Source organism: Falco peregrinus, chromosome 14, assembly GCF_023634155.1.
Source record: "Falco peregrinus isolate bFalPer1 chromosome 14, bFalPer1.pri, whole genome shotgun sequence".
Lineage (NCBI taxonomy): Eukaryota > Metazoa > Chordata > Aves > Falconiformes > Falconidae > Falco > Falco peregrinus.
Genome location: NC_073734.1, coordinates 18,988,292 through 19,000,388, shown reverse-complemented (window position 1 = coordinate 19,000,388; position 12,097 = coordinate 18,988,292). Strand labels below are relative to the sequence as shown.

The following is a 12,097-nucleotide window of genomic DNA, read 5'->3' as shown; positions in this document are numbered from 1 at the left end:
TGGTCTAGGTGAACAATTGGTACAGGGGATGGGAAGAAATAAAAGAGAAGTATGCAAGCATGCATACATACTTTTTCCACAAAAGAAGGCAGGAAGACTGGTGACCATAAGAAAAAGAACTTAAAACATCTCTCAGATAGAAATGGGTACATTTTGTAGTACAGCAATGTGATCAGGAATGAATTTGAAAGCTTACTTTTAAACAGCTTAGGCAGCTTTGCAGTTACATGTCAAATGGATACACTTTATGCATTCAAATATGCAATATACGGTCTGCAGTATCATTCACAGGCCATTCAAGTGATTTTGTCACACTGCGGTTTGTTAGAATGTCACTAAACTTTCTTAGCAACTCTGGGCATAGAGTTTTTGGGTTGTTTTTTTCTTGGTTATATTTTCAAATGGGGTTCAATAGGTGTATTCTTCAAACTTTTCAGGACATTCTTTGATGGGTTTGAATTTTGAAATTGGAGACTTGAGGATCTGTGGTGGAAAAACTATGTAGTACAAGGGCTAGCGAAGAGAAGGAGTTCTTAAGCACAAGGTCATTCTGGACAAAATCTAGCCCAGCTGGTTGTGATTCATTGGCAGTTGAAGACTTTAATGGCATATGTGAAATAAAGGGCAAGCGTCCGCAGTGCCAAGACCGTCAACATGGTACACTTGTATTGTCCACAGCAATAGATGTGGATAAACGGACTTGCAAGCGACCCAGGTTTTACAGTACTTATACAAACAAGTATTCTTTCACATCTAACAAAATCTTTAATGTTATTTTGTAGATACATCCCATCTCTCACTTAATCTATGGATTTAACTCATTGTTATGAACGTGGCATCCTTCCTAAGTATAGTACATGTTGTATTTTGGTTGTGCTCAAATGCATCTGTCTACACTATGTTTTGGAAAGGTTTAAAGATGCATATGCACCATCTAAAAATATGCAATTATGTTACATTTATTCTTTTAAAAAACTGGCTAATGAATTACTTCAGGCACTGATGTATTTATGTTCCACTAATCTGTGTGTTTTCATTAAATTAAATGAAATTACTTTCTTTTTGTAAAGTCATAAGTAAATTAAAGGGAAAGCCTTTGTAGACTACTGTTTTTATGATGTCCTAACCTTAAGTAGAAAGAAAGCTGAGCCAACTAGTTGTTCTTGCTTTTATTAAAGTTCCTGTTGGCAGCGCACTGATGGGACACATTAATCTTAGCATTAATACTGAGGAAAAGGGGCTTAGAAGCCTAGGATGAATAAATCATTCGAAAGCCCATTTGGATCTGTTGGCACCTTCCCTGTTACATTGTTGCTGGATAAAAAGGCTTCTTTAAGTGTTAAAGGGTTGGGTAACACAATCGGCTTATTGCAGAATTGCCCGCAGTGATTGGGGGTAGGAAGCAATGGCGCAGGATGGCTTGAGCGAGGCAGACCGGTGAGCTGGCACTCATCAAAGTCAAGGCATACATTTTCTTATGTTCCACAATACCCTGCATAGTCTTTGTCACTGAGACCAGCTAGTGGTGCTTCCAGTCTAGCTCTGGGGTACTTGCTGATACTAAAGAGGAAGAAGAGTAGCTGCAATGCTTCCTATTTATGTTACATAGGTCCGTCTCCAATCACTTCATTAAAATCTTTGGAGGCTAAGAGATGAGTCACATATTTTTCAGTTCAAAAGTGAGGCTGTCCGTTTATCTTTCCCTTGAAGGTTATCTCTGAATATGCTGAAAGATAAAATCATCAGACTGCAAGAGTAACGTTTGCTTCAGTTCCTTCATATCTTGCTGTTTTCCAGGCAGCTTTCAGTTTTCCAGTCTACTTGTGTCTGCAACGTGCTGGTCCGCTTGTGGTTGGCTCAGAAACCCCTCACTGCTCTGTTTCAGCATACCATGCTCTCAAGATCCTTCTCGATAACACAGCCTCAGAATTTTTGGTTAGCAGCCTCCTTGGTCCCTTCTGGATTCAATGCAGATGCAGTTCTGTGTGTGTTCAATGTAGGATGCAGACAAAACTTGTCTCTCTGTGGTTACTGTGGTGGCCCAGGTGAAGCAGCAGAAGGAAGGACAGGGAATGAGCTGTGTTAGGCAGTGCTATGGACCTGGGAGGTTCACAGCCTTTTCACCACCCATCTCCTGCCCCCAGTAAATCAGTGACTGGTGTGATTTCTTTTCACTGGCCCCAGGTGGGCTTGCATGTCCTCTGGAGTATTCTATGCACTTAAAAATTAATGGGATGGGATTGTTCTCTGGATGTTTTTTTTCCTGATTCCCACAGCTTTAATTGCTGTTACATGAAACAGTGGCTACAGACATCAGAGGAAGATTGTCATACAGTAGTAGCTAAACATTTTCAATGGCAGTTATTGAACAATTGCATGCTACAATTTACACTATCTTCTCTAGTCTGTTCTTTGGCTGAAGAAGCACCTATTATTAGCCAGGCAATAATCAAATACTTAAAAGATTTGGAGAATAATGCATGCTACCATCTAATAAGCATTTCACTCCCTCATGAGATGTACTGAAGTGTAGAAATTCAAGCTATATCACTGTATTTTTAACTGACAAAATTGCTGTTGAGACAGCTATATTTTCTCAATGTATTTTATTCATAAAGCAATCTAGTTTTATAAACACAGATCATCTTTAACGTAATGGAAGTAATACACCACAATTATTTTAGATAACTTTTAGTTGTTACATGGCACAAATCAAAGTTAAAAGAATATTGAAACAGAAGGAAAATGAAAAACAATGTGAAATGTCTCAATACATTTTATTTTCAATGAAATAATAGAATATCACATTACTATGTTCTAATATAAATGGGATCATTTGAAAGCTATCAACCTGTACGCGTGCTGTAATAGATAGAAACATACTTTTTCAAGTAAGCTGGTGGTCAGTGGGCTTGGGAAGGAAACACTTTTTAATATACATGTGATCCTTGTAAAGCTGTTGGTTAGCAACAGTTTACAATCTAAAAGCTCAAACAGTGAGCAGTATTTGGTAATGCAAGACCAACAATAGAAGGTAGAGGAGAAGAGCCACTGGCTTGTGTTTGTTCGCTTCAGAATGTGAATTTCCCAACAGTGTAATAATAATTCAGCTAATGTTTTAAGCAGGGGAGCAAATGCCTGTGTTTCTATCTTGATGCAGCATCTTATTTCCTTTCTACTTCCATCCTACTCTCACCGTCTCTAGCCCACAGCTGCACTTAAGTACAGTGGTTTGTGCAGTGACCTATGCTTGGCTCAATATGCACAGGACAGATTATGAATAACACAGTTGTTCATATCTATATGAATATGTATCTAGTTGCATATATACATATGTAACAATATCTAGTTCTGTGCAAAAGCTTCTAAATTGAGTATGTATTAAAATCACTATTTTCAGAACAACAGCTGAAAACAACAACCACAAACCCCCACCTGCTAGCTTACACTGTTAGAGCATACCTTCACCAGATCCTGAATTTAAACTTTACTTGGTATTATCTTTACAGTCCTCTTACATATTTAGGCTTCTGACTTGAGTATTAAATAAATTACAGAAAAAGATAATTTTGATTGACATAAAAAGAAAGTTCCGACCAGACAGAGCACCTGAGTACTACTTACTGTGTGTTCGTTATTTGGAATTCGGAGATCATGAAAACTGGTTGTCAACAGTGGACGACGTTTGTCATTTTGTACTACAGCACATGCTAATCACCTGCCCTTTTTTTCCTTGAGGTGTAAGTTGTGATTCTCCATTTCAGGAAACCCTACAAGGATGTTCTACTACAGAGAAGTAAAGACTGCGAGTTAGGACATCCGTTTGAAAGCACCCCAGAAACAGACCCACTTCATAAAGCCTGGATCTGTACTGCTGTCCCCAGGAAGCTCTGGAGCTTCTGAATTTGAAGAAACAGTAAAAAAGCAGAAGTCCATACTAGGAGAAAAGCTGTTTTGTATAAAATGATAACCTTGTCAGGAAACAGAAAACAAAATCCCATCTGATCTAAAGCTGTGGAAAACCTTGAACTCACATGAAAGGTAAGCTCAAAACCATATAAGAGAAAGTGGCTCAAAACTTTAAATGTTAATGGAAAGAATCTGCATTTCTTAAGTGATTTGGAGGTAAATGTTATTATTATAAAAATTCCCTTTCTTAATTCCTCACTTTTCTTCTGCATTTTCATAAGGGGGTCTTCCCAAAGTGCTAGGGAATATACATGCCTGCAGTAGCCTTGGCACATTGTGTGTTATGTCAGACAAGGTGTGTGAGCCTCGGTCTCCATGGAAGGGCCAAGGCTTAATGTAGACATCTTTTATCTTAGAAGTATGTGGTATCTGGTGCTTGGTTCCACTTGCTATCAATTGGAAAAGCAGAAACTGCCCTAGTTTGTAATACCAATTATTATTAAACTGTATGGTGGGCCTGAGTCTAATTTTACTCTGATTTTATAGAACCATTGACTTTAATGGACTTGTTCCAAATTTTTCACTGGCATACCTGTGAGTAGCATTAGGCCCAATAACCATCATGTAAAACAAAATCATTCCATCTTGTAAACCGTAATACAGGTTACGTGGTAGTTAAGTGTGGGCCCAATAAATTCATCTTTCAGATGATGTGCTAAATGGCAACCTTGGATACTTGCAGTTAATTAAAATTTCCTGGCACATTTTCATAGGACAAGGGACATGTGTTACTAATCGTGTCCAAAAGAAATTCTATTTTATTTAGTTAAATTTGCCTTTGCGCTTATAGTTAGGTAGTTATTCTTCACTCTGTCTTTTTTAGAATCAAAACAATTGTGTAGTGATTTTGTTGCAGATGACAGCTGTGTTATCACCCAGAAGCAGCATGCAGTAGTTTCTCTTACCCTATACCACTGAATTGCAAAGTATCTTTAAAGTCTAGAATTTGAAAAAAACCAGTCTCAAGACTTCTGCTTTAATATTTAGGGATAGATCCTCAGCTAATGTAAATTAACATAGATGAGCTGAAATGTCGCCTTAATTGATCTGTCTCTTCTCTCTTAAAGTAATGTACATTTTAATTGGTTATGACCCTTGGGTTTTATTACCCCTACCTATTTATATAAAATATTTCATGACACTTTGGTCTTAAATAAGAAAAGAAGGTACAGGCTATTACAATTTTTTTCTGGTTCTTTTTCCATGTGTTAGTCCTAAATTTTTCCTAAAGTAACTCTGAAACACTTCAGATCAGCTACCATAATGATAAATATCCTTTGAAAATACCTGTCTTTCTGCCTGTCTCTTTGGGCAATCAAATCTGTGTTTAGGGCCACGTCATTTAACACTCAGCTGTTGCTACATCCAAGATGATGATGATGATGATGATTTTGTCAGCTGTTTGGAAGGTGGGTTAATGCAACCATGCTGAGGAATTTGTGCAGGATTGAATATGTCCCCAGAGAAGATGCCCGTATAGGCCTCTAACCTGTATGTGGAGGTTAGAATTATGTGTTCCCTGCATGCCCCATGCGAAAGCCTAACAAAACTGTGGATATGAGAGATTAGAGGAGAGGGTTTGAGGGAAACCACAATCGTCAACCCTACAGCTACAGAGGGGCTCAAGTAAGAATGTTATTGTTCCTGTTAATAGGTTATGAGTTACTTTTACATAATCTATAGTCTGTACAACTTCACTCTTTCTACCTTTCAAAATGGTGTGTGCTGGCAGTGGGCAGTTTCATTTTTGTCTTAGAGCAGCTGATCAGTTTTATGAGACTATATTGGGAATACTAGTTAAAACATTTCAGCAAACTCCAGGTGCATCCATGGGCAGAAGTCTTCATTGCATTCTAATAAACAAAAAAAACAGAAACTGATGTTGCTGGTAGTGAAGTCTGGTGGTAGTTCTAAAATACTGTGAACATGTTTGTATGCATTGAAAAAAGCCAAAGAAATGCATGTGAAGCAATACCTGCACGTTTAAGTTAAATATGTCAGGATACAAGAGTGCTGTGACCAAGCCAGAAAATGGAATGTAAACAGTCTCCTAACCTGAAATACTATATTTTCTGGATTTTGGTTCCAAAATACTATACACTTAGCTTCTCCAGTTCAAGTCCATAACAAATTACTTGCATGCTGTGCTGAGATTCACAAAAAAAATTTCTCTTTTAGAAACAGCTGCTGTTGGCTTTGTAGTCTGGCTTCAACCGATTCCCAAACTCAGCCAACAAACACAGTCCTTCTCCTCTTGTAGAGCTTCTGGTTTGTCTTGGCCCATACAGCCCTTTGTCCTCTGGCAAAATTTCACTGGAAACCTCGTGCTAATAGTGTTTGATCTTTACCAACTCATCTCAAGGAAGAGGGCTCATGTTTTAGCTTCTTTTCATTCTCTGCAGTGAGGAAAGGAGGGAGAGAGGTTTTATGTGAGGAGTCAGCTGTGTACAGGTCTAGTTTCGAGACCCCCAAGAAGTCTTGGTCAGCTGTGACACTGGGCTTTCCATATGTTCTTCACCATGGTATTTGCCAGGATAACTACTGATGGTAGTAAGTGTAATGGGGTCTCACTGTATTTTCCATCTGCAGTTTCCATGCAGTTTACCCAACACTTTACTGTCTCTAGAGTGAAAAGACTGTGAAAACCTCCTCTTCTTTAAGTTCCATACATTGTCTTATAGGAGTGGAATCAGTGCACGCCTATGTAGGAAAAGAAAAGTAGGGGGCTATGGCACCTAGTTTTTGATGACTGCCGTCTTTGCTGATAAAACTATGCTTACGTGTGATCAAATATTCTTTCACCTTTCGGGAAATTTGAATCAAATTCTTGAATTTCTGACCCTAGAGTGGCCCAGAGACCAAGGAAGAGAGGAAGTGAATGAAAATGGAGAAAGATCAGGAGAAGATTAAAACACCAAAAAGATAGGAAGAATTCATGCAGTAACACCAGTCTCTGATACCAAGATTAACAATGAGACTTGCCGTCCTGCCTCTCAGATGTACACACAGTCATCTGCTCAATTTCTACCCAGTTTCTGCCTGAAGACATATCTGTGTTAAGTAAAATGCAATAGTTTTGCATGTTTGGCTGATGACTCCTCTCTTTGCCTTCCTTCTTTTCGTCCTGCACCCTTTTCCAACACATTTAAGTTGGCTGCATGACTTTGGGTTACAGTCTTCTCCCTCTATTCAACTGGTCCATAAGTATCTACTTTCATTTGCTCTCCACAGCATCCTCATTTTCTTGTTATTCTGACTCTTGCTGCTTGCTCATGGTGAGGTTTTAAATATGCTGGATTAATTATCTTACCCCTAAACCAGGAGTATCTGCATATCTAGTCAACCTTTTTTTTTTTTCTGACACCAAAATAGCAGAGCTATTAAAAAGCAATGACCAAAAAAGAGAAGTAGATTGGAAGAGCCATGTGAATTTTTCATAGGAACATGAAGTGAGAGTTTGTGATGAAAGGGATTATGGCATCTTCACAGTTTAGCTACACAGAAGCAACATAAAAAAAAAATAATGTTTTGAATCTCCTCAACAGTAAAATTAGGGTGTTATCATGGATTTTATTTTCTAAAATGTGAAATAATAGCACAATACAGGAAGATTAAAAAACCTACTATTAAATAATTTATAATAATTTATAAATATTAAATATTAATTATTAATATAAGTTAATAAATACACAGCAAATTCTAATTGCCAGCTCTATTCTGAATTCATCTTTGTTTAGGTTTTGGAGGGTCTGACTCTGAAACAAACTCATCTTGTTAGTAATTTATGCTATTTTCAGATAATTTCAGTTTAGTCACCTTGAGAAAGGTGAAATGTTCCTGTAAAAGTACTTTGGTCACTAAAGTTGTCTTCCTAGTAAAATATTTTTACGACCAAACTAATTTGGCAGCCTGGAGTCATTCAGACTAGTGGTGTCTCTATCAATTTTTAGGACTGGAGAAAGAATCAGGTACTTGCTTCTGTGAATATGCTCCTACTGTAAGTGTAGGTCGGGACTTTATCACAGGACAAATAGCAGGGTAGGCTCAGGCAGTCAAGTGAAAACCTTGTGAACCAGCTGAGCTCTCCTTACGCAGCCTGATTAAGTGCCACTGCTTTCTCTGGTTTAAGTGGCTATAATGACAGGAATTGTGGGACAAAAAAGAAATGTGGGAGAGGAGTGTATGATTTTGGGCTTGAGCAATCAAATCCATGGAGGGAAAGACATCTAACAGTGGTTTGTTCCTTTCATAAACAGGTTTTTTTCTCTTCTTCTATCATTACTTGTTCATTTGGATTATTAACAGGCTTTTAAAAACTATTAAAGCCTTGCCACTCATCTTCAAAACCGCCTCTAGGCATCTTTGATTTGTATGGTTAGCATTTACTCCCTAAGGTCTTATCGACCTTGACAGTGTTAGAAATCATATTTTCACATGAAGGAATTGCCCTTGACTAATTTCTCCAGTACAGTTTGAACATAAATAACCTTCCTTTGTCAGCTGCATTCTTTACTTTTCACTTATTTTAAAGAAACATGGTGTGAATGTGCGTATAGTTATATGGAAAACTGCAAAGTAAATCTGTATCCGAGTATGGTTAAGAATGTGCATTATTGTTTCCTTTAATACGTTAATGCTAGATGGAAGGGTTTCTTTATTTTCTTTTCAATTTTTTCTATTGTGAGTCCTTTTTTTCTAATCTCCCTTTCAGAATCATACAGTTCACGGTGACTTTTGATGTTGTTCTCCCCCCTAGTAGTTATGCATTTCTAACACCAGAGCGAAGTTAATTTTCTCACTGTGACATGAGACGTAAACTCCATAATAGTCCTCCCTCTTTAGTTAGTAATCATCAAAAAAGATAAAGGTTCAGAAAGTTCTGGGGTTTTCAAAATCTGACTTCCAGTAAAAAGTGCACCAGGGCCACTGAAAATAATACCAGACATATTTTAAGTAGCAACATCAGACAACAGCTCAGGAGAGAAGTACAAGAAGATAACAGAACTTCACTGTCAGTACCCAAGCATCAGTGAGATACCTTGTGCTATATCATCCAGTGGCTTCCAGACTGGAAGCAGGGAACATGAGCACTATGTAGTGTCAGGGACAGGAGACAGAGCAGTTCCCATGTTTGTCATAAATATAGGATGTGACCTGCCAAGCTATGCAGCTTGGCATCAACACTGAAGATGATACAGGTTGGAAAGCAAGATTTCTCAGTCCAAATTCAGGCTCTACAGCTGAGCCACTATAGCCTGGTGTGTTAAGGGAAAGCGCTGTATTAGAGAATGTGTTAACTGCATGGGGCTGAACATTATTAGAAAATTGATATGATTTTGGTACATACTGAGACTTGTTAACATTTCTAGTAGAAAGCAGATAGCTGTTTTTAATTTACCTGGTCAAGGTAAACCTTACATAACTGTAAATAAACTGAGGATGGTAAAGTGAATCCTACAGCAAATAATTATTATGAAGTAATTCAACATTTTGAATCCATAGCTATTGACACCTTGTTAGAAATGTGCTTGACAAATTGCCTGGAGTCTCTGATACAAGTACGCAATCACCTGTTTGTCGGTACAGTGCATACTTCCTTACTGATGCAACTGGAAAACACATGCATGAATGTACTACAAGATAGTCTGTCGCCGTTCATATAATATTAGCTGAGGCACAAGTCTGTGATGTGTTTTCTATACATAATCCTTGGCTAAGATTAGGATTTTTTCTTCTCACCTGGGGACATATATTTTTAGTTCCTTTCACAATGTTCTCACCAGACATTTTCCTGATCTGTGGCCAAAATTTTATTGACAGCAGCATGAATTTCATTGTCTAATTCTTGAATTGTGTTTGAGATGGAAACAATACCTTCATTTCTTGACACCGTTTTCTGAAAATCTGGCAGCAGTCCCAGCGCTGCCTTACCAGCTATGACAGAGCTATGGCCAGGGACTGGAAAAGGATGCACCTTTCAGTCCTGTCTCCAGTGGTCCTCACAGTACTGCCCTGCACCCTTGGGAGCAGCACTGTGTATGGGCCCCAGTGACTGTGCTAACTGAAAGACAAAGTCATCACAGTAACTTTCTCATAGTGTGTTGAACTAGTGCCTGTGTACCACTGAAACTCCTTAAAGGTACAGAAGCAAAGCTTAAAGTTAATAACCTGAATATTTCAAGAAGAAAAAATCCTTTGAACTAGGAGCCCTTCAAGAGTTTTCCACTCCCTAGTTTTCATAAGGAGAATCCTCTTATCCCTCTTTTCACATTGAAGAATTCCTTTACAAAATATTGCTACCTTTTTTCTAAATAAATATCCCATGGACTTTCTTCTGGATTCCTATCAGTCACTAACTATCATGTCTACTGATATTATCTTTCAGATCTTTTACCTTGTAAAAAGCCTTTTCTGTGGCAATCATCTACTATAAAGTGTATTCTAACAATGAGAGCCTGGAGGGGAAAATGTCCTCTTGATATGCTTGTTACAGAAATACAACTTTCTATGAAGAGGGAAGCTCTAGTTTATGGGATTGGAACCTCACTGGTCTTCAGCCCAAAGAGAAAAGTCTTCAGCCTAAGAAACAACTGTTCTACTGTAATTTTTCACTGTTAGAGCTGTATACCAAGTACTTAAAGGTTATGTGTTCCTTAAAGAGCTTGACTTTAGCTACCATATTATAAACTATCTAGTGTTTGTTATTTAAGTTGAAAACTGCTGAAAACTCTTGAGATCTTCTTGTGTTAGCTGTATGAAGCAGTATGGCCTCTGTTTTGCACCTTTTAGAAGAGGGCTAGGGTAATAGAAAGTTGGCAGTGGATAATTTTCTAATTATGTGGCATGCTCACCATTTCACAGGCTCACTGGCAGTGTCAGAGAAACAAGAAGATAAATGTTAAACTGATCTTCCATCCACACGGTGACACCTTAGAGGGTCTGAAAGAAAGTTCCAGTCAAATCCACATGCATTCAGGTAAGGACCTTATATAATTTTCATTATAAACCCATGATAGAATTAATGGGTTAGATAGAGTAAGCAGCTTTGATCACTGCTTTATTGAGCAAAATTTTTAAAACTTCAAGTCAAACATCAAGTCAGGGTGAAGGCAGCGATGACTGCGTCTCTGATAACAATTACAGTCATTGCAGAGAAACAAAGCCTGAAGGAGAAGGAGCACTAAATATTTTCAGAGACATAAAGAATTTGACCACTTTAAATAGGTTGCCTCATAGTGTTTTGATTCAAGTCGATGTTCTGTACTCTTTTCCTCCATTCTGTTGTTATGCAAGACAAATAATTTATTACACTATTGTCAAGGCACACAAGATCACGAGGTGGCTTTTTCTTGGTTTTTATGTTGTTTGGATTCACAGGATAAGATTATTACGCAGACTTCCTTATATGCTCAATGTTAGAACTAATATCATATTGTTGACGTTTTCATCGCCTGTGACTATGCCAAAGAATTACAACAAAAAATTACTGAATGTGGTTTGGCTACTATATATATATATATATCGGTCTCTAGATTTGTCCTTATCACCTTAAGATAAGAAAATGTAAAAATCTGAAAGGATTTGCAAAATGAAGCTATATAAAATATTTGCCATATTCTCTCACTTCTGTGTTATCACAATGATCCACCAGTGCTATTCATTTGCTCTGTATCATGTAGCATGTTTGTTTCAAGGGAGGATTGACCTAGACTCATATTTGGTCAGAGTGCAGTAAATGAAGATCATTCCTAATTGCAGTGGTACCTTAGGATAAACGCTGAAACCTTAGGATAAAGCTGAAACTGACTTTTATTGAAAATATTTACTTTAGATTCTGCTGGACAGTTGTTATATAACGCTGATCTGAGAATTGCTATGGGCTTATTAAGTTTTACTCATGGGAGTAATACCCTGATTACTACATTGTTTATTTGGAATTATTTGGGCTAATCCAGAAATTATGTGCTTGCAAGCCTAAACCAGAATCTGGATTTAAAAGAAAAGAAGCTATCATGATTTAACATTTAATCAGATTAATTTTGGTAGTTCCATCTCTCCATCTTGGAAATTATGCTAGTATGAATCTAGATGCCAACTTTTGGAAGTGACCTGGGAGTATTAAAAAATT

At 37.7% G+C, this 12,097-nt stretch overlaps 1 long non-coding RNA gene across 1 annotated transcript in view; it reads left to right on the top strand.

Moving 5' to 3' along the window:
• LOC114011177 (uncharacterized) overlaps window positions 1-12,097 on the top strand; it is a 229,121-nt gene that overhangs the window by 106,827 nt on the left and 110,197 nt on the right. The window contains exons 3-4 of the long non-coding RNA XR_008749769.1: window positions 3,765-4,041; window positions 10,831-10,945. This is a non-coding gene — a long non-coding RNA (uncharacterized LOC114011177). The remainder of the gene's footprint in view (window positions 1-3,764; window positions 4,042-10,830; window positions 10,946-12,097) is intronic.